Source organism: Odontesthes bonariensis, chromosome 7 (assembly GCF_027942865.1).
Source record: "Odontesthes bonariensis isolate fOdoBon6 chromosome 7, fOdoBon6.hap1, whole genome shotgun sequence".
Taxonomy (NCBI): domain Eukaryota; kingdom Metazoa; phylum Chordata; class Actinopteri; order Atheriniformes; family Atherinopsidae; genus Odontesthes; species Odontesthes bonariensis.
This window is the reverse complement of record NC_134512.1, coordinates 2,831,832-2,853,321: the sequence shown is the minus strand read 5'-3', so window position 1 is coordinate 2,853,321 and position 21,490 is coordinate 2,831,832.

Sequence of the window (21,490 nt, the reverse complement as noted above, 5' to 3'; positions counted from 1 at the left end):
ATTTTATATTTTTATATTGTTATATTTTATATGTTTGTTTTTTACTTGACATCATTGTAAATGAGGGTCAGGCCCTCAATGATTTTTCGAGTTTAAATAAATAAATCAAATCAAATCAAATAAATCAATGTTGCAAAATGTAGTCCTATACAGCGCAGCACTGAAAATCGCGCGGCAGAAGTAGTGATTGTGGTAGACTGCAGAGATTGTTCGTGGCGTGGAATATACAACCAAAATGAAAAGGCACAAACCCATTTTTGAATATTTCAAAGCAAAAGAAGTAAAAAGCACAGCATCATCTGATGGGACAGCTGTGCCCCAACCTTCAACTGTGGACCAACCAAGCAACAGAAGCCCCTTTCACACTGAGGAATAACCCGCGTTTAATTCGCGAATTTAGCGTGTCCGCTGTTTCTTTCACACTGACAACCCGGGCTGCCGTGTCAACTCGACTCGCCTTTCGACCCGCGTCGGACCCTAGTCTTTTTGCCGAGCCGAGTTTGGTGTGAAAGCAATTGACGCGGGTCGGACGTGGGTGTAGCGTGACGTGAGGAGTTTAAAAGACAGAATGGACAGCTGATTCAGAACAACAGCGACAGGTGAGGACAACTTTCACTCTGTTTTACATCAAGTTCCACGGGTCACCTAACACGCCAAGCTTTCACATTGCTCCACGCGGGTCGAAGTGGCAATTTGGACCCGCTAAGGTAGCGGGTCTCAGTGTGAAAGGGGCTAGTGACGAATGTTCTTCAACTACTACGCTAACCGAACCAAACCTCGCTGAGGCTAGCCATCGGCACTATTCAAGTGAGTGCTGCACGGATCTTACAACGCCTCATCAACCAAGCAATCCCGATGTGCTAAAAAGAACCAGGAGGGTGCAAGGGACAGGTTCTTCACAACGATAGGCGCTTCGACCAGCGTGATTTTGGAGTAGTGGTGGACATTGAGAGGCAGGCAGGCCTTTGGGAAGTTTTAAGGGTAAGTCAATGGTTTTATTAGCACCGCCGTGTGCACTCTTCCGTCCATCATCTTCCGCTTGTCCGGGGGTCGGGTCGCGGGGGCAGCAGCTTGAGCAGAGAAACCCAAATGTCCCTGTCCCTCTTCTTTGTTCAATGTTTTTATACTGCATTGTACTGATACAAGCGAGTTTAAGTTGAGTTAACATCTTACTGAGGTGCTTTTGTTGTGTACTGAGCATTTTATTCTGCACAGTTATGTGCTGGCATGTTGTGGGCAAAAGTCATGACCATTGATTCATCTATGTAGGCTATAGCCTTCTCTGCTGTGTTGACTGTTTTGGCAATTTGCGCACTTCTGTGCTGGCATATTTTGGACTTGGGTTATTGTGTTGTTGGCTGTTTGGACATTTAAAGTAAAATCACCCTGGCAACGTGATGTGCATCCGCATTCTCTCTCTCTCTCTCTCTCACACGCGCGTGCGCCCAGCTCTGATAAAACAGCAAGCATATTCCCATACATTCCTCTGACCAAGCACTACAGAACGTGCACTTCTCTGTGTTCAGTGTTTCTCATAGTGTTTTAGGACTGGTACAAGCAAGCAGCTTCAGTTGCGTTACCACCGACCACCGATGTACCTTTCTTGTGCATTTTATTCTGCGCTGTTCTGTGCTGGCTGACATGACTGATGGCATTACGTGTGTGTCCGTGTATACTGTGCATAGCCTCGGCTATGCATCATGTCCGACCTAAAATTTTGGTGACCCCCTCTTGCGATTGTGGCCCCCCCTTGTTCAAACACGTTCCGCGGTCTATGTAATTTGCCATGGTGGCTATGAAGTCTCCGTGTGCAGCGTTAGCATTTTAGTATTAGGTTAGCCAAGGAAAAGTTAAGCTAGTTATTTGCTTGTTTTTTTTTTAGCAACTCCTGAAAATAACATTCTGTATATGCTCAGTGTCAAATGTAGTTGATGGAAAGGTGGTAGTGAGATAGCCTGGCGACGCCATCCTACGTACTTCCGCCCAAAGATTTTGGCTCCGCACATAGTCTGGCCAAATCCCCCTACCTCGGTTCGCTCAGTGTTTTGCCAATCAGCAAACAGTTGCGAGTGGTGACGCAGAACTCACGCGCGGAGTCCATTGTAGTCCATATGATTGTAGTTCAACCGCAGCGGAAATAAACATGGCGACGGAAGAACGCTAGAAGCTATCCATGAAGTTGTCTCAACCCTGGAGAGCATTACACAATTAAAACAAGAGCAAGAGGAATGCCTCGTCAATTTTGTTAGTGGCAAGGATGTCGAAGCTCTCCTTCCAACTGGCTTTGGGAAAAGTTTGATTTATCAAATGGTACCGGTATAATGAAAGCGGATGTGGGAAGCGTGATTCGCGAGCTAGAGCCTCGCGAGAGTAAGCATGAACCTAAAATCTTACGATTCTGGTATGTTAAATTAATAATCAATATAATAATCAATTAATAATCAGTCTCATATCTCGCTACTTTCGTGAAAGTTCTCGTTTGGTTGGACAGACATTACGTAAAGAAAGCATACGACACAATCTGTGATTATAACATATATATATAGATATATGAACTATTTACTAAAATGATATGACCGAGGACATGAACCTTAAACAAACAGTAGATGCATTGAAAATGGGTGATTATATAAAACACTTAGTGAATGGAAAATAAAATATGGGGAATGGGGAGATACTGGATGTATTCAAATAGTTTGGGTTGGCTGACTATTTGATGCTAAATACTGACATTTTGGATTAATTTATCATTCTGTGAAAGCCTCGAGACATCCATCAAACCCACTTTAAGGTGGAAAACGGGTCGGTCTTACGGTACTGAAGTTCTGTGGAGTCAGCTCGGAACAAGGCAAGTGGGGGCCACGCGGGGTCCGAGGGGATTTCTCTCGGTTCCGCTCTCTGGGCCTTCCTTGTTGTGGTGGCTGGCTCTAGCGGACTTCTCAGCAGCTGCCTGGATGGTCGCTTATCTTCACCGGGAAACGGGAACGCTGGTGCCAAAGACTTCACTGTGCATGATTAAACTCGTCCGAGCGTCAGAGTTGGTCCGTTGCTTCTCTGATGAAGTGAACTTAAGTTCACAGAAGATTAATAAAAGGTTGCTTGAGTTGGCTTTCTTGGTAGGAAAACTTCATTCTGTTCTTATCTTTGTTCGGGTCTTTCTTTCTCGTCTCCGGGGTCTCACTGGGTTCTGGAGGGCTTCCTCCGGTCGTCCTCTGCATCGCTCATCCTCTCGTCTTTCCGCTCTCTCCTGAGATTATGGGAAACTCCCAAACTCTGGTGAGCTCTTCTTTTCTTCTCAAGTCATCTCCAAATCTCTCTGAGCAACTGTGATCTGCGTCCTGTTCTCTGCTCTGCTCTTTGTCTGCTCAAATCTGAGTCTGGTTTCGCGGGTTCCGTGGTATGACTCTCAGAGGCGGGGCATGACGTAAGCTTACACTACTCTTTCAGCCAATGATATGCCTGAACTGTGGTGAATGTCTGCCTGGGTGTCTGTGTAAGGCGATCAGCATTTATATGGGGATTTCTGGATGAGACAAAGAAACTCTTATTTCTCCATTACTCCGTCTCATAGAACATTTGTCTCGGTGATTCTGAAAAAACCACATCTTGTTAAGATATGCAGGTTAAAGATATAACATAGACTTGCAATATAAAGACATCAAAATAACACACAACGTAATTGATGATTATGACTTTCAAAATTCAGATGAATATCTATGAAATCGTGACATATGAATAGTGAACCACACAATGTTAATTTTCTGTGTTAACAATGGGGATACCAAACAAATACCAAATAGATACCGAAGGGACATCGTTAGAAGTTAATTGTTGCATATATCTTGTCCATTTTACTGAGTCCTCTGGGGTTTAAATGTTCAGCTAATCAACACTGCAGACCACTAGGGGGCAATGTGGTTCCATCAGGCAGGTTGGGCATTTTCAACCAAGATCAGTTCTTTGTCAATATTTAAGCCAGAATCGTACAAATTGTCTCTATATGCGTCTTGTGATCAAGCTGGAAACCTGAAAGAAATTGTATACGGTTATCAAACACATTTAATATAGTTTTAAGATTCGACTAAAAGTGAGTCTTAGTGAAGTCTTCTCAGTTCGTGTGTAGCCATCTGGTCTCTTTCTCTGGTGGGAGAGGGTGTTAAAATGTCAACCGCGATTCATGGTGAAGATAAGATGGTAAGTCTCCAACATTTCCAACAGAAAGGTTCTTTGTTCATTCGAGTTTATCCCAATTTATGGAGAGCGTCTGTTGCGAGTTCGACTCCCCAAAAACTCTCAAAAGGGTAGAAGGTTAACGTAAATTGGGCAGTTTCTGTCTCTTTTTCCTTTGTGGAAGGAAAATGAAGATCTGGTTTATATCCACATACGTAAACATCCCCCACAGGAATGTTGGTATCGTCAGAGACTGAAGGCCTCTTAATCCACACGGCACTGTGACTGCTACAAATGCATCTCCTGTTTGTTTTAAAGGTTCATGTTTTGGTCATATCATTTTAATAAATAGTTCATATATCTATATATATGTTATAATCACAGATTGTGTCGTATGCTTTCTTTACGTAATGTCTGTCCAACCAAACGAGAACTTCACGAAAGTAGCGAGATATGAGACTGATTATTAATTGATTATTAATTGATTATTAACTGATTATTAATTTAACATACCAGGATCGTAAGATTTTAACAGTTTTCCTATCTGACTGTAACGTAAAGTTAAGATAACGGTAGGTGGTGCCCTTAATTCGAGGTTTAAGATAAATCCTTATATTTGATACATATATAATTGCCCGAGAACGCTACATATTTTTGGTGCGCCGTGTGAGGCGTTTTACGGTAGACTGACTTACGTGAAGGAAAGCATAAACATGATATTGGCTGGTTCATTATCTGTGTGTGAGCAATGCAAGCAGTGGCTGTGTATGTTGTTATAAAACTTAGAATGACTTAAAAGCACTTTATCAGAGTAATCGTGGACGCATGATAACTCTCCAAATCCGTGGGTGCGCAATATTAATTGCACACCGCAGAAGCAGCGCCAGCCCCGCTGTCGCTGTCTCCTCCCAGAATAAAGATTGCATGCACAGCGCAAGAACGCTGAATTTAAAGGCCTGGCCGTAGTTGCGAGTTTCCAACACGGTTGATTTGATTTTTTTATGAGTATCACAAATTCTGCCGTGAGTCCCGGCGAATTTAGTCAACTCAGAGCCTCCTCAAACACAGGAGTTTTGATCCGCTGTAATCTTGCAGCCGGACCTATAAAAAAAAAAAAAAAAAAGCATCAAGGTGCTATATTGAAACCCCATGAAGTGGGGGAGCGAGTTTAAACGTTGTTTAACGGAGCGTTGTGACGCTTAAAATAAAGTAATACAGATTACTTATTGAAAGTTAAAGCTGCTGAGCTTAACTGAATGAGTCAGAGCCGTCGCACCTGAAAAAAAATAAAATAAATAAAATACACACGGTCACAAAACGTGATCGCATGAATGACTTGAACAGTCAATTGTTTTTGTATTATTAAATAAACGACCGGAACGCCGTGTCTGTTGAACCCAGTTGAAAGAAAAAACTGAGGGTGTGTTTATTTTTAAAATGCTTACAAGCCCTAACTAAAATAATAAACGGCAGTAGTGGACAGACCAATTTTGCTGCAGAAAAATTGAGTTGGTGACTCTATTTGTTGTTATTATCAAAGTTGGTGACTTTTAGAAGAATTCTGAACTGAGACCGCCGTGTCTCAAGCATTGTGAGTTTGGCAAAGCTGTGTTTAAAAGTTTGTGAGCAAACTGCAACATCGCTTGTGCGCTGTCTGTGAGAGAAGTTAACCCTCTCATTCCCCAGGGAAAATGAGGCGAATTCACTGAATCCTTGAAGGACTATTGGTGGGCGGTGCTAGAAATCGTCACCAGTGACGTCACTCCTCACTCCCTTCTCTCAAACCCGCCCACTTGGAGCTTTTGACATGTGAGCCGCTTCGGATCACAGCAGTAAATAGGATCACAAAGAAAGCTGATCATTTTGCTTGGTACTAACGAATACCAGCTATATTTGAATATTCTTTAATGCATTTTAATCAATTGTTTGACATAAACAACAATCCTTATTCCCAACTACCTTCACATTAACCCAACTATTTTTCCTTGTTCCAAACTCAAACTTATTTTCAGAAAGAACCCTTTCTGAGACAAGTGAAAAACCAAGATGATGGACTTAACAAAAAAGTTGATACTGGGTTATGCTTTAAAGAAAAGATGCATTAAAACACCTGAAACAGAGCCAATCAGTTTAAAGCCATCGGCAGAGAAAAAAGCTAAAAAGCCCAAAGAAGAATCTCTGACCAAAATGTTAAGTAGTCTAGCTGTGGTGTTCGTTAAACATGCACACCAAGTGATGGAACAAGCCGCTGACAAACTTAAAACTCGGTCACAGAAAAAGCCACAGTTTCAGGAGGAAACCAAATTCCTCCAACACCAACTTAAAGCCACTGAGAGGGCATCCAGCCAAGCTAATGCCCAAGTAACAGAGTTAACAACACAGGTTGAGAACTCAAACCAACAAATTATTCAACTCAATGAAAACAACAAAAAGCTTGAACAGCTACTTCAAAACTGCCAACAAGAGTTGATTTCAACCCAAGTCCAACTGAAGAAGGTGGACCAAGCACAAAAACAGTCCCAGCAATCTCTACACGTGGTTCTGCAGAAAATGCAGGATTTAACAGTCAAAGTGCCAACTGATGACAAGCATCTTAATGTTGAGCAGGAACAAATGCAGCTGTTGAAAGAACAGCTAAGCAAAGTTAAGGATGAGCAAAACGCCGCTCATCCACAGCAGGAACACCTATCAGATAAACCAGAAGGTGTTGAGATAGACCTACGTCAGTCTTTGGAGACGGGACATGAACAGGAAACACATGGCTTCCCCCAGGAAGACAGAGGGAACCCTTTTCCTGAAGTGAAAACAGCCTACAAGAGCTCAATTATTTCACCCCCGTCTTCAACCACAACAAATTCTTTCAGATCTGAAAAGATCGTTTATGATCCAGGTAAACCGGATCAATCATTTCCCACTCTAAAACCCCAAGTTCCACAAGCTCCTTCTGACGAAGAGCTTGACAAAATTGCTCACCATGTGCCCAGATTTGAACCGACTCTTGGGACGCCACATGACACCCGAGCATATTTGGACGACATTGATTTCTTTCTGCGAAGGTTTCCAAACGCATCAGTTAACAACAAATTCTACTTGATTAAGTTTACATCTAGCCGCGAAGTCAGTAGATTCATTGAACGTCAACCCGATTACATCCGGAACGACTATACACTCCTCTGCCAAACACTCGAACGCGAGTTTTCAGACGAGCTGACCCCATCTGGCTTAACCGCTGCCATGATGGTTAAACAGGGATGGAATGAGCTGCCTCAGCAGTATTATTACCGCCTCCTCAAAGCTTATTTTGGTTTCAGCAACAAGGTAGGAATGGAAGAAGACATGAGTTTCAAAACTCTTTTCCTTCAAAACCTCCATCCGACTACCAGCTACCACTTAGGAGTTATAGCTAACCCTCACACTGCTACCATTCAGCAGCTACGTGAATGGGCCAGTCTAGGTTTCCAAAAACATAGACAAGCTAAACAGCCAGAACCCATCACCACACAGACCCAGAACCCTGGTTCTTGGTCCCCGGAGTTAGAAGTGAGACAAAGTGGCAGACCTCCAGCCGAGGTCCCCCACTGGCCACATTCTCAACGGCCTAAGAAAGGCTCCAAACACAACTGTTCCAAACCCTCATGGCCCAGCCATGAACCAACTCACCGCCACAGTGAAAACCACAGTGTTCATTCAAACCCGCAAAAAGACATGTCTTTTCAAAATCGACATGACCAGCAGTCTGCTCGAAACCGCAACTGCAATTATAGACTTCGGTCTCGCTATAAACCATCACACACTGCATGGTCACAACCATCACCAGATCAGAAAACAACTGAGATGAGCAGAGTCATCGACAAGGACCACATCAAATCTCAGCAATGGTCTAGTGAAATAAGTGCCATCAGTCAAGATGATATCGATAGCCTGAAAAGTCTGCTGCTAAAAGAAAAGAAAAAGTTCAGAACCCTGTAATGGCCAACTGTGCTAACAGAGACTTAGAAATGCTAGCCTGTTCCTGGAGGTAGGACCATACACTCCAACAAACATTCTAGTAACCCCGAATAACAAACCTTTAACCATAGCTAATTCTTAAAGGAAGCAAAGAAGCTTACCCTCAAAATATCACTTACCTAATCACGATAAAACTACTCCGTAGTATCATGATGCCTCAAGATTGAATCCAGGACACCTCAGTGTTCAAAACTTCAATGTTCAAGTCTATCATTATCTGGTGACACACTCAACTTACCTTATTTCACCCATGTGACATCTACAAATGGGGGAAACTGGTCTATAACTGAATTAAAAGCCAAATTAGCAGTGAAATACTGACAACAGCTTTCACCATGGATCCTTTTAGTTAGAATAGCACTCGTTACTGCTGTACAGTGAAGCCCTGTCCAGGACCGCCGCCGCGACAAATATGTTACACATTACTGATCGTATAAAGTCCTGCGAATATGCTCACACTCAGGTAGTAAACGTGCTCATTCCCTAACTATTAAGAAATACCACATCCTAGATCATGACTCTAACAATGAGTAAAATTCTCCCCTAACATTGATTTTTTTTTCCAAAAGAAATCTGCATGCTTTTACTAGGATTTTCCATTTGAAATTATATAGGCTTAGAAACCTTTACTTATGAACATTATCTTTAGCTATTAGACATTTACTACGTAGGTTAAGTAAGCTTAACCAAATTACGTTTATAGCCATTGTAGTTTTATAGCCATTGTTGTGTCAGAATTGTACTAGGCTGTCTCGAGACACCCACCATAACCCTCTTGAGAGTCCTAGCAACCACCAGGCTCGGACACACTGGACTTCTTCACCTGCGATTCGGATCAGCCACGAGTTCAGATCCGATTCGAATGGGGGAATGTAGCAGTCACAGTGCCGTGTGGATTAAGAGTTTTTCAAACTTTGACAAAACCAACATTCCTGTGGGGGATGTTTACGTATGTGGATAAAAAACAGATCTCCATTTTCTTTCCACAAAGGAAAAAGAGACAGAAACTGCCTAATTTACGTTAACCTTCTACCCTTTTGAGAGTTTTTGGGGAGTCGAACTCGCAACAGACGCTCTCCATAAATTGGGATAAATTCGAATGAACAAAGAACCTTTCTGTTGGAGATGTTGGAGACTTACTATCTTATCTTCACCATAAATCGCGGTTGACATTTTAACACCCTTTTTCCACCAGAGAAAGAGACCAGATGGCTACACACGAACTGAGAAGACTTCACTAAGACTCACTTTTAGTCGAACCTTAAAACTATATTAAATGTGTTTGATAACCGTATACAATTTCTTTCAGGTTTCCAGCTTGATCACAAGACGCATATAGAGACAATTTGTACGATTCTGGCTTAAATATTGACAAAGAACTGATTTTGGTGGAAAATGCCCAACCTGCCTGATGGAACCACATTGCCCCCTAGTGGTCTGCAGTGTTGATTAGTTGAACATTTAAATCCCAGAGGACTCAGTAAAATGGACAAGATATATGCAACAATTAACTTCTAACGATGTCCCTTCGGTATCTATTTGGTATTTGTTTGGTATCCCCATTGTTAACACAGAAAATTAACATTGTGTGGTTCACTATTCATATGTCACGATTTCATAGATATTCATCTGAATTTTGAAAGTCATAATCATCAATTACGTTGTGTTATTTTGATGTTTTTATATTGCAAGTCTATGTTATATCTTTAATCTGCATATCTTAACAAGATGTGGTGTTTTCAGAATCACCGAGACAAATGTTCTATGAGACAGAGTAATGGAGAAATAAGAGTTTCTTTGTCTCATCCAGAAATCCCCACATAAAACAGATCACCTTACACAGACACCCAGGCAGACATTCACCACAGTTCAGGCATATCATTGGCTGAAAGAGTAGTGTAAGCTTACGTCACGCCCCGCCTCCGAGAATCAAAACCCGGAGCCCGCGAAAAACACAGGCGTCTGTGCTTCTGGCTTCTTGCTTCTAGTTTTTGTTCCAGAAGAGTTTCAACCCAGAGTTTCAGAAGGAGATTTGAGCAGAGAACAGTTGCTCAGAGAGAGATTTGGAGATGGTTTGAGCAGAAGAGAAGAGCTCACCAGAGTTTGGGAGTTTTCCCATAATCTCAGGAGAGAGGACGTGAGGATGAGCAATGCAGAGGACGACCGGAGGAAGCCCTCCAGAACCCAGTGAGACCCCGGAGACGAGAAAGACCCGAACAAAGATAAGAACAGAATGAAGTTTTCCTACCAAGAAAGCCAACTCCAAGCAACCTTTTATTAATCTTCTGTGAACTTAAGTTCACTTCATCAGAGAAGCAACGGACCAACTTTGACACTCAGAAGATTCGATCATCTAACCACAGCCCTCGGCACCATCGTTCCCGTTTCCCGGTGAAAAGAAGCAACTGAGAAGTCCGCTAAAGTCAGCCACCACAACCAGGAAGGCCCAGAGAGCAGAAGAGAAATCCCCTCGGACCCCGCGTGGCCGCTGCCGTGTTCCGAGCTGACTAAGCAGAACTTCAGCACAGTAAGACCGACCCGTTTTCACCTTAAAGTGGGTTTGATGGATGTCTCGAGGCTTTCACAGAATGATACATTAATCCGAAATGTCAGTATTTAGCGTCAAATAGTAAGCCAACCCAAACTATTTGAATACATCCAGTATCTCCCCATATTTTATTTTCCATTCACTAAGTGTTTTATATAATCACCCATATTCAATGCATCTCCTGTTTGTTTTAAAGGTTCATGTTTTGGTCATATCATTTTAATAAATAGTTCATATATCTATATATATGTTATAATCACAGATTGTGTCGTATACTTTCTTTACGTAATGTCTGTCCAACCAAACGAGAACTTCACGAAAGTAGCGAGATATGAGACTGATTATTAATTGATTATTAACTGATTATTAATTTAACATACCAGGATCGTAAGATTTTAACAGTTTTCCTACCTGACTGTAACGTAAAGTTAAGATAACGGTAGGTGGTGCCCTTAATTCGAGGTTTAAGATAAATCCTTATATTTGATACATATATAATTGCCCGAGAACGCTACACAGCCCAGAGGCCCACGATCACTCTGGATGAACTGCAGAGATCTACAGCTGAGGTGGGAGAGTCTGTCCATAGGACAACAATCAGTCGTACACTGCACAAATCTGGCCTTTATGGAAGAGTGGCAGGAAGAAAGTAATTTCTCAAAGATATGCATAAAAAGTCAGGTTTAAAGTTTGCCACAAGCCACCTGGGAGACGCACCGAACATGTGGAAGAAGGTGCTCTGGTCAGATGAAACCAAAATCGAACTGTTTGGCCACAATGCAAAACGATATGTTTGGCGTAAAAGCAACACAGCTCATAACCCTGAACACATCATCCCCACTGTCAAACATGGTGGTGGCAGCATCATGGTTTGGGCCTGCTTTTCGTCAGCAGGGACAGGGAAGATGGTCAAAATTGATGGGAAGATGGATGGGGCCAAATACAGGACCATTCTGGAAGAAAACCTGTTGGAGTCTGCAAGAGACCTGAGACTGGGACGGAGATTTATCTTCCAACAAGACAATGATCCAAAACATAAAGCCAAATCTACAATGGAAGGGTTCACAAATAAACGTATCCAGGTGTTGGAATGGCCAAGTCAAAGTCCAGACCTGAATCCATTCGAGAATCTGTGGAAAGAGCTGAAGACTGCTGTTCACAAACGCTCTCCATCCAACCTCACTGAGCTCCAGCTGTACAGCAGGAAGAATGGGCAAGAATTTCAGTCTCTGATGTGCAAAACTGATAGAGACATACCCCAAGCCACTTGCAGCTGTAATTGCAGCAAAAGGCGGCGCTACAAAGTATTAACGCAAGGGGGCCGAATAATATTACACGCCCTACTTTTCAGTTTTTTATTTGTTAAAAAAGTTTGACACATCCAATAAATTTCCTTTCACTTCACGATTGTGTCCCACTGTAAAAACTGCACAGGGGTGTGATGTAAAATGTCAATAAAATTTGCAGCCACTTCAGAAGTAATATACCGCTTCCTCACGGTTCTCTCCAGGGCCTCCTGTTGGATAAAACTGGTGATATTAAAAAAACACACAGTAGTGGTCTGACACAGCCAGGTCAACAACAGAGGACAGAGCCGTGGACAGGCCATAGGTTATGACCAAATCCAGGGTGTGTCCTCTGTTGTGAGAAGGTTTTGTGATGTGTTGTTTAAAATCCAACATTTAAACATTTAAATTAGCCATGTTAAGAGTTGAAGATAAGTTCTGTTGTGGGATTATTTTTCTCAGAGGTACTGAGTGTATGGGGCGGAGACCTCTGGAACTAGTGTATGGATGTGACTGGAGGTGTTTGTAATATCTTCTGGTGATGTGAACTGGTATAAGGTGTACTGTAGATGAGGGTTTGGCTTGAGGAGATTGGAGTTTGACTGAGTTGTGGCTGTGTACCGTCAATCTGTAAATGGTTTATTAGAGTGAAGAGTCAGTTTAATGTTCATGGATAAAAGATGAGATTTCTGTTTGATTTGGATGTAAGCCGTTGTGTTTGAAAAGGTATGGTCTATTGTAAAAGGTTGTAAAATTGTCAACATGGAATATTGTTTGAGTTGCAGTATCCTTTGAGCCAGATGTGAAGCTGTTGCAAGCGGCTGAATTTGAAGTCCCCAAACCGAGGGGAGGGAAGTGGGCCGGAGACTATGCATTGTTTCTTAAATTGTTTAATGTTGTGGATTTGGTTGATAAAGTCTTGCTCAAGGGTCTCTGATTGCTGCAGCTTGAGGTCGTTTATGCCTGTGTGAACTACTATTGTGGAAACAGAAGATTTGTGCTGTGAAAGCTCATGGGGGGAGTTGGTGATGTCATTGACGAACGCACCTGGGTAACAGAATGTGCGGCACCTGGTTACCTGGAAATGCCTGACCATGGATGTTTCTACGATGACCGCAGAAATACACACGTGGTCCGAGCCCCCACGAGACCATGCTCCCAGTCCAAACAGCGATGAGTCTCGGTTAGTGGTGCAACGGATCATCATTGATCCGTGATCCGTTCGGATTAATTATTTCGGTTCGGCACACACATGATCCGCGGATTGATTAATGAAAAAAAAAAATTGTGCGCATGTTCAGTCTTCACACAGCTGTTACCATTCATGCTAGTTCCAGGGACAGAGCTACTTTCCACGCTCTGGGTAAAAGTTTGCAACAGTTCTCTCTTCAATAAGCAAACAGTCCTATGGCTCGTTTGTAATTTATTGTCCTCAGCGTACAACATGTAGAACAGTGGGCATGGAAAATAAAAGTAGGCTAGACTTCGGTGACTACTGTAACGATAACTGCTGCCTTTAGTGCTACGTCTGTTTCCATATACTCGCGCTGCCACACAAACCTGTCGCCTAGGTTACCACACAGACATAACACATAGCTGACATAGCGATAGCTAACATAAAGAAAACCCCTAACCTGTGTGAAAGAATTTATATACTTATGTTACAGGTAATCTTATATACCCATGTTGCAGGCAATCTTATATTCATGTAATGTGTGCTGTACCAGACACTGAACTTTTGAACTGCCAGACACTGAACTTTAATTGCACTTTTTCTCTGCTTTGCAAAAACATGATATTAATAGTATAATCTACCCTGCAACTGGCAACCTGCGAACATCTGTGTCCTTATCTGTAAGTTTCAGGATGCGCTAAGCCTTACTGTGAGAAGGTCCTGTTGATTTACGTTAAGCTACGTCATGTACCTCACAAGATCGCGCCTCGCGCGCCAGACAGGAAATAACTCCTTTCTGTGTAACTTGTTTGTACCACTGTATAAAAGCTTGTGTGACGCGCCGCAACGGCAGAGCTCTCCATGTTCTGTATGAGCATGTATTTCGAATAAATCAACTACCAGGGCACATAACGGACTTTGTTCATTTATTTGACTTAAGAAAGATTTTATTCCTCCACACCTGCAACACAGCGTGGTCATGGCGAGCGGAGGAATGCCCCACGTCATTTAAATCCCCTGTTTGGGAGCATTTTGGCTTCCCTGTCAAATTTAATGAAGAAGGAAAGAGGTTGGTGGATGAGGTGTGTAGGCACTGTGGCACAAGAAAGCCACACAACAGTGGAAACACATCGAGCATGGCCACGCATTTGCAGCGACATCACCCCGGTGTTTCACTGACAGGAGTGAAACCGAAAGCGGCTCAACAACCGCTCATCACCGCGGCATTTAAGCAGCCCCTTCCTTCACAATCCGACCGGGCTAAAGCGATCACAAACGCTATCGGTGTGTTTTTATGTTGCACTTTAAGTTGTTTTTCTTTGATTATGTTGAAAAGAAGATGTTAATTGTGCACTTTAAGTTGATTTTATATATTTCAATTTAATAATTTAAAAGTGTGAATAAACAAAAAGACAAAACATGTTTATTTGTCTTGTCTATTTTTATTTTTATTTTTTTTTTTTGCTGATCCGAAAAATGATCCGATCTGTGACTCTGATCCGAGGAACGATCCGAACCGTGAGATTCTTGATCCGTTGCACCCCTAGTCTTGGTGTGTCCACTCACCGCATCTCTGAGGAGCTGCCGACACTTTGCTGAGGATGACAGTGAGCGTCGAGCCTGTCTCTTAGCATGAGGGCGCCCAGCGACCGGCCCTGGTTCTGCTCCCGACAGCTACATAGCTGGGTGGTGGAGCGACCAGGACCCCATCCAACGTGAGCGTCAAAAGAGCCTCGAAGCAGTTGGAGAGGACGAAGTCATCGTGGTTCCACGGTTTCTTCCTGCGGCAGACCACTTCAGACCAAAGTGCGTGTCTTGGTGTTGAGCTCGAGGAAGGCCGGGGTGAGGTGTCAGGGTCCCAAAGAACTGTGTCCTGTAGAGCTGTTTTCAATGAGGCGATATGCATGGACTGCTGATGGGCCAGGTCCAGAAGTGAGTTCAACATTTCATTCTTGGATTTCAGTTCATTGGAAAGTTTACGGATGTCTTCCTTGAGGTTAGTAATATCCTTGTTGGTGCATGTATGCACCAAGTTGTCATCGGTAGACGCCAGGACAGCCGTGTCTTCAAAGTAACAGGGTCCCAAGGACCGCAGGACATAGCAGCTCTTCCACCAAACAAATTTGCTTGGAGTTTTGCAAGGCGCAGACACACAATTAGTCTGGAGATTTGATTGACTGGTATTTGAAGAAGTTTAACTATTGTCAACTTTCCACCATAAACTATGCAAGCAAAGCAAAGCGACAGACCCAGAATTCAATGACGTCACAAGCTCTTAATGACCGAGCTCCATCATATCTTAGAGATCTCATTGTTAGATATTTTTCTCAAAGTAGAATGGGAGGCAGAGCCTTCAGTTATCAGGCCCCTCTCTGTGGAACCAGCTGCCAGTTTGAGTTCAGGAAGCAGACACCCTCTCTACCTTTAAGATTAGGCTTAAAACTTTTCTTTTTGATAAAGCTTTCCATTAGGGATGGCTCAGGTGAGCCTGAAACATCCCATAGTTAAGCTGCTATAGACCTGAATTGGCTCTGTATGTATGAATTGGACTCATTTTGAATTGGATTTGATTGGATTATGATTACAATTAATTGAACTCCAATTGGCTTGAATTGGACTATATTATTTAAGTGCCTTGAGATGACATTTGTTGTAATTTGGCACTATATAAATAAAATTGAATGGAATTGAATTGTACAACATGTAGCATGAATAAGCTGAACGCTTGTACTTTTCAAAGTATGATAATTTGTTTTTGCTTCAGAGGTGTCTTCAAGAAAATGTGTTTTGGTTGCAAGGGCAGATTGACCCTTGTCAGCTTTTTCAGACCCAATAATCTTGAATCAGTGGATATAGTTTCTTTTATCTAGCCAGTATACAGCCCAGCCACACCTGCGATAAGGTTTGGATTTGTTCACTACACTTCAGGCATGACAATATTACGAGCAAGGCCCACTATGACACTTTGCATGGAGACTGAAGCTAAAAGTCTCGCATTAAAAAGGCACAAAATAGAACCACATGTGGGGGCTGAAAGTGGTGTTTTAAATGTCTGTATTGTGATGGCATTAGCTGTGGCGGTTCATCATATTGCACACTTTGATGTTTAGGATCTGATACTGGCTAAAACACGTATGGTTGGAACTCATGTCTTGTTATGCTTTAAAAGTTAGTTAAACTCTTAGTGTTTTCCTGTCAATGTGTTGTAGCTTCCTAGCCAGCAACTGGAGTAGTGCACATTCACGAGTCACCATTATCTACTTCTCTGCACTCTCTTTCTCAGAAGGAGGCTTCCACCAAGAGATTCCTTTCCCTCGTTCTAAGATAATTAGAAACTATTTGGAGTTATGAAGTGGAAAAAGCTAATGTAGAGGCACCCAAGATTAAGAATGAAATAACTGGAAATGATCGCTCAATGTCCACTTTGAAATCAGAAATAATAAAAATATGTTTGTGTGTATGCGTCTGAAAAGTATCTTTCTTTGCATTAAGACACCATTTGTGTAAAGACTGTAATTATTATTAACCAATTATATTCAAATAAATTATTTTTATGTTTTTAATCCAAGTTTTTAAGGTAACAAAGCTAATGGCTGGTTGTGGTTTACAAGAAGCAAAGAATTCATAAACACTTCAGAAATACTAATAAACTGATATATATACCACAGCTGTAGTGATCCAAGATATCCTTGGTTACAAGATGAACAACACAGGGAATAGTAAACAGTATCCCCATGCAGAAGAAGGATAGAGGCCAACATCAAGGAAACAGAGAGAGGTTAGCCAGCTATCAGAGCAGTGGAAAGGCGCAATGAAGTAAGGAGTTCAGAGAAATACAAATTGTCCAAGTCTGAGATGCTGAAAACTGCCTAATAAAGACTCATAGCTCTGGTTGCCCAACTGAAAAGGTACACCAGAAAATTGGAAACCAGGAAAATTAAACAGATTACCTATCCAAAGTGTACTCTGAGTGGCCTGGTAATGAGATAAAAATAGACCCACCGAGGCTGAAAATGAACAGTGCTATAAGAGTTTATTGGAGAAAGAAACATCATATAACAGCAAAGCTCCATGGCTAGTGGATCTGAGAACTGACCACATTAATTTCCCAGAAAAAGAACCAGTGATTATCACTGTGGCAGACTTCCAATAAAGTGTCTCAAGTATGAAGAGATGGACTGCACCAGGCCCTAATGTAATACTATTATACTGGCTATGGAGACCAACTGACTAACTATGTTGATGACTAGCAGCACAAATGTACCAGCTGCTAATGAATGGGACCCACCAAGTCATAACCTGCCTCTGTACGACATGTAAGCTTCTGTTAGGGATCATCGATGATAAAAGGAATAGGTTCCTGGCTCAATGAATGAGCAGGGCATATTGAGGAATTGGGACTAACACCAGAGGAGCTAAACATCAGGTACTGACAAAACTGTCATTTGAGACTGTAAGATCAGACATGTTAATCTGTGCACCGCTGAACTGACTACAAAAAGCCTATGACTCAATGCTGCACATACTGAGACACTTCATCAAGAAGAGCCTTCGTGAATAACACAGTGGAACTCTGGAAGACGCACTGTTCCTGCTGCTATTCTGCATCAGCTAGATCATCACAAAGAGTGGTTTTGGATACTGGTTATGAAGTGGAGCAATCAACAGACACTGCACATGGATGACATCAAATGCTATGCCAAGACTGAGCGAGATATTGATTCAATGATCCGCCTTACCAGGATATACAGCAAGGTCATTGGAATGTTATTATGACTAGGTAAATGTGGTCCAATCTAAGAGAAGCAAGATGATCAACAACCAGAAGACACCATAGCAGATGTTCAGAACAGCTACAAATACCTTGAGGACCTGCGAAAAAATGGTAACCATGAAGAGGCCACAAGGAAGTCAGCCACAACCAAGTAGACAGGTCCTAGAAGTCCAAGCCATCAACGCATATGCCCTTGCCCTATTAGATATCCCACCGACATATTAACCTGGTGAATATCAAATCTATTATCAGGACAAGAAAACTCTTCAACCCAAATCTAGCACCCTGAGACTATACACTGTCAGAGCCACTATCCAGGAAGAAACAACAAAGATCCAGGAATACATCTGAAAGATGCCAATCAGAGATTAACTGCTTGGTGAATGTCTAAAGCATCTGAAACCCAGGGAAGGGGAAGGACGAAGAGGAAGAACAATCATGGAAGGATAAGCCTCAGCATGTCATGTACCACTGACATTTTGAATAAGTGGCTGATATCAAGCAGTTCTGTCAGTGGCGAGAAAAGGATGATTTTGAAATCAAATCAAATCAAATCAAATCAAATTTATTTGTATAGCACATTTCATGTACAAACAGTTCAAAGTGCTTTACATAAAATAAAAGCATTGCAGCAGGGAGTGCAAGAAGCATTAAAAATACATAAAATAATATAAAGAGAAACAAATAAAATCATTTAAATGAATTTAAAATCAGGCAACAGTCTAGATAAGTTAAAAGATATTTCATGCATAGACACATGAGAAAAGAAATGTTTTTAACCTGGATTTAAAAATGTCTACATTTGGTGAAAGTTTAATCTCCACTGGCAGTTTGTTCCACTTGTTTGCAGCAGAACAGCTAAATGCTGCTTCTCCATGTTTAGTCTGGACTCTGGACTGGACCAGCTGACCTGAGTCCTTGGATCTAAGAGCTCTGCTGGCTTTATATTCTCTGAACATATCACAGATGTATTTTGGGCCTAAACCATTCTGGGATTTGTAAACCATCAGCAGGCTTTTAAAATCTATTCTGTGACTGACTGGAAGCCAGAGTAAAGATTTTAAAGCTGCTGTGATGTGTTCAGATCTCTTAGTCCGGGTTTAAACTCCAGCAGCAGCGTTCTGGATGAGCTGCAGATGTTTAATGCTCTTTTTGGGAAGTCCAGTTAAAAGAGCGTTACAGTGATGGAGTCTGCTGGAGATGAATGCATGGATGAGTTTCTCCTGGTCTTTTTGGGAGAGGAAACCTTTAATTCTGTTGATGTTTCTGAGATGGTAAAAAGCTGCCTTGGTGACAGCTTTGATGTGGCTGCTGAAAGTCAGATCTGAGTCTATCAACACTCCGAGGTTACCAACTTGGTCAGTGATTGTAAGGTCCCGAGTCTCAAGATATGTACCAACGCTGACCCTCTTCTCTTTGCTACCAAACAGAATGATCTCAGTTTTGTCTTCATTTAATTGTAGAAAATTCTCTCTCATCCAGGTGTTTACTTCCTCCAGACACTGACACAGAACGTCAGCTGGGCTGCAGTCGTCCGGTGACAGAGACACATAAAGTTGTGTATCGTCTGCATAACTGTGATAATTAACTGCATAACTGTGATAATTAATGTTAGTGCATGGAAGCACTAATCATGGCAGCAAAAGAACAGGTGGTGAGCACAAGAGCAATAGAGGTTGGGATCTACCACACCAAACAGGACCCAAGATATAATGGCCCTCATTTATCAAACTTGCGTAAGACGAAAAACGTGCGTAGGTCGTGTGTACGTTCTTTTCTGCGCAAAGGTTGGCATTTATCAAATCCATCGTGAGCGCAGGAAAGATGAAATCGCCACGACAGGTCTGAAGCCGTGTACGCACTTTTCCATTTTGACTTGCGGTGACTGCAATAGCATACATAAACAGCAGCGTCACTAGTGCGTGCCTCATGAGTCGCAACAAATCCCTTGGTTAAAATTACAGACTTATCACTTCAAAGAAGGCCCATGTTTTATTTGACTTCAACATAAATATAAACATAAACGCAAATTAAATAAATTAAACAAGTACAACTCCGTAATTGGAAGAGTGATGGCTCATTATTCAACCGCGCACCCTCACACCGAACGCATACGCGCACGCACACGCGCACGCGCACGCGTGCCACTGTGGAGAGGTTAGGGCTCCTAAAGGGCAGGTGGATCTGTCTCTCGGCTGCGGGGGGAACCCTTCTATATACGCCCGAAAAGGTATGCAATATTATTATTGCATGCGGGGTTCTCCATACATTGCCCAAAAAAATGGAGTGCCATTTCCAGATGTACATCCAGAGGACCCCGTACCCAGAGATCCCTACCACCAGCCTGCACAGCCAAGAGCGCTCAGGAGGAGAGAGGACCTTATTCAGCGATTCTGACTTTTGGTAAGCATTCTGTTATTCAAGGAAAAAAGACGTAGCTCCGATCAGGCCAGCCACCTGTTATGGTAAATTCGATGTCTGCTAACCTTTTGTCTCTTAAAAGACACCTTGTTGTAGACCCAATGTCTGCAGACCATGTGTCTGTTGATTAACACATTGACAATAATCATTCAAATGACCATTGTCTCCGGATTCTGCATCTCCCCAAAGTGCGAGACTTTCCCCCAGGGGGTGTGGCAAGGAGACAGTTGAAAGAATACACACCTGAAAGAATCAAACCCTTCCCCTTTTCTGTATAAATGCATCGTATTTCCTTTGTTCTGGGTCTCTTCTCACCACGAACGCTGACTGGTGAGGATTGACCTCTTTTGCAGAAGAAAATAAACACGTGGCCGGCCGGCACAAACATTGAAAGTCTATATTTCACTTCTCATCAGATGTAATAGGAAGGTAAGCAAAATCTTAATAGGGAGTTAAGACAATAATTCCATAACACACCCTCTCCTCCAAGGCACTCAAATCCAAACCTGGATCGGAGCCCCCCCCCCTGTTTGTGACATGCTGCGTCGGAGAGCTGCGACCTTCTTTGGTGGCAAATTTCATATCGGAACACTTCTTCCTGATCTTATTGGAGAGAAAGTAAAACATCGTTCAATTTTAGATTTCATTTAATCTGGAGTTTATCACATTTTATTGACCATCACAGTAGGGGAAAATACATAACTCGTCCGGTCTGCGATTTACATCGCCAACGCTGTTGACAGCGTTTCTTTGCCGCCTTTCGTCTATCCATGTCGCAAATTCTAGAGGTGCGGCCTCTCAACCCCTTTTGTAGAAGGCGTGATTAGGATAATTACGATGGATTTCAGCTGCCGGATTTATCAACAGCCGCTCGGTCTTACGATGGGATTGGTGTGGTACGCATGTTCTGTAAATCTCACTTGAGCCTCTGCGTACGACGAGTTCTCCGCTCATGTCAACGATGCTTTCTACGACGGCTTGATAAATGAGGGCCAATGTGACTGAATGCAGGTGACTGCTACTATTAAGAAGAAAGAAATGTCTTAAACAAACACAAGAAAACTGAACGAGAAAACTGCCTAATTATGAATTTGTTATATACTGTGACC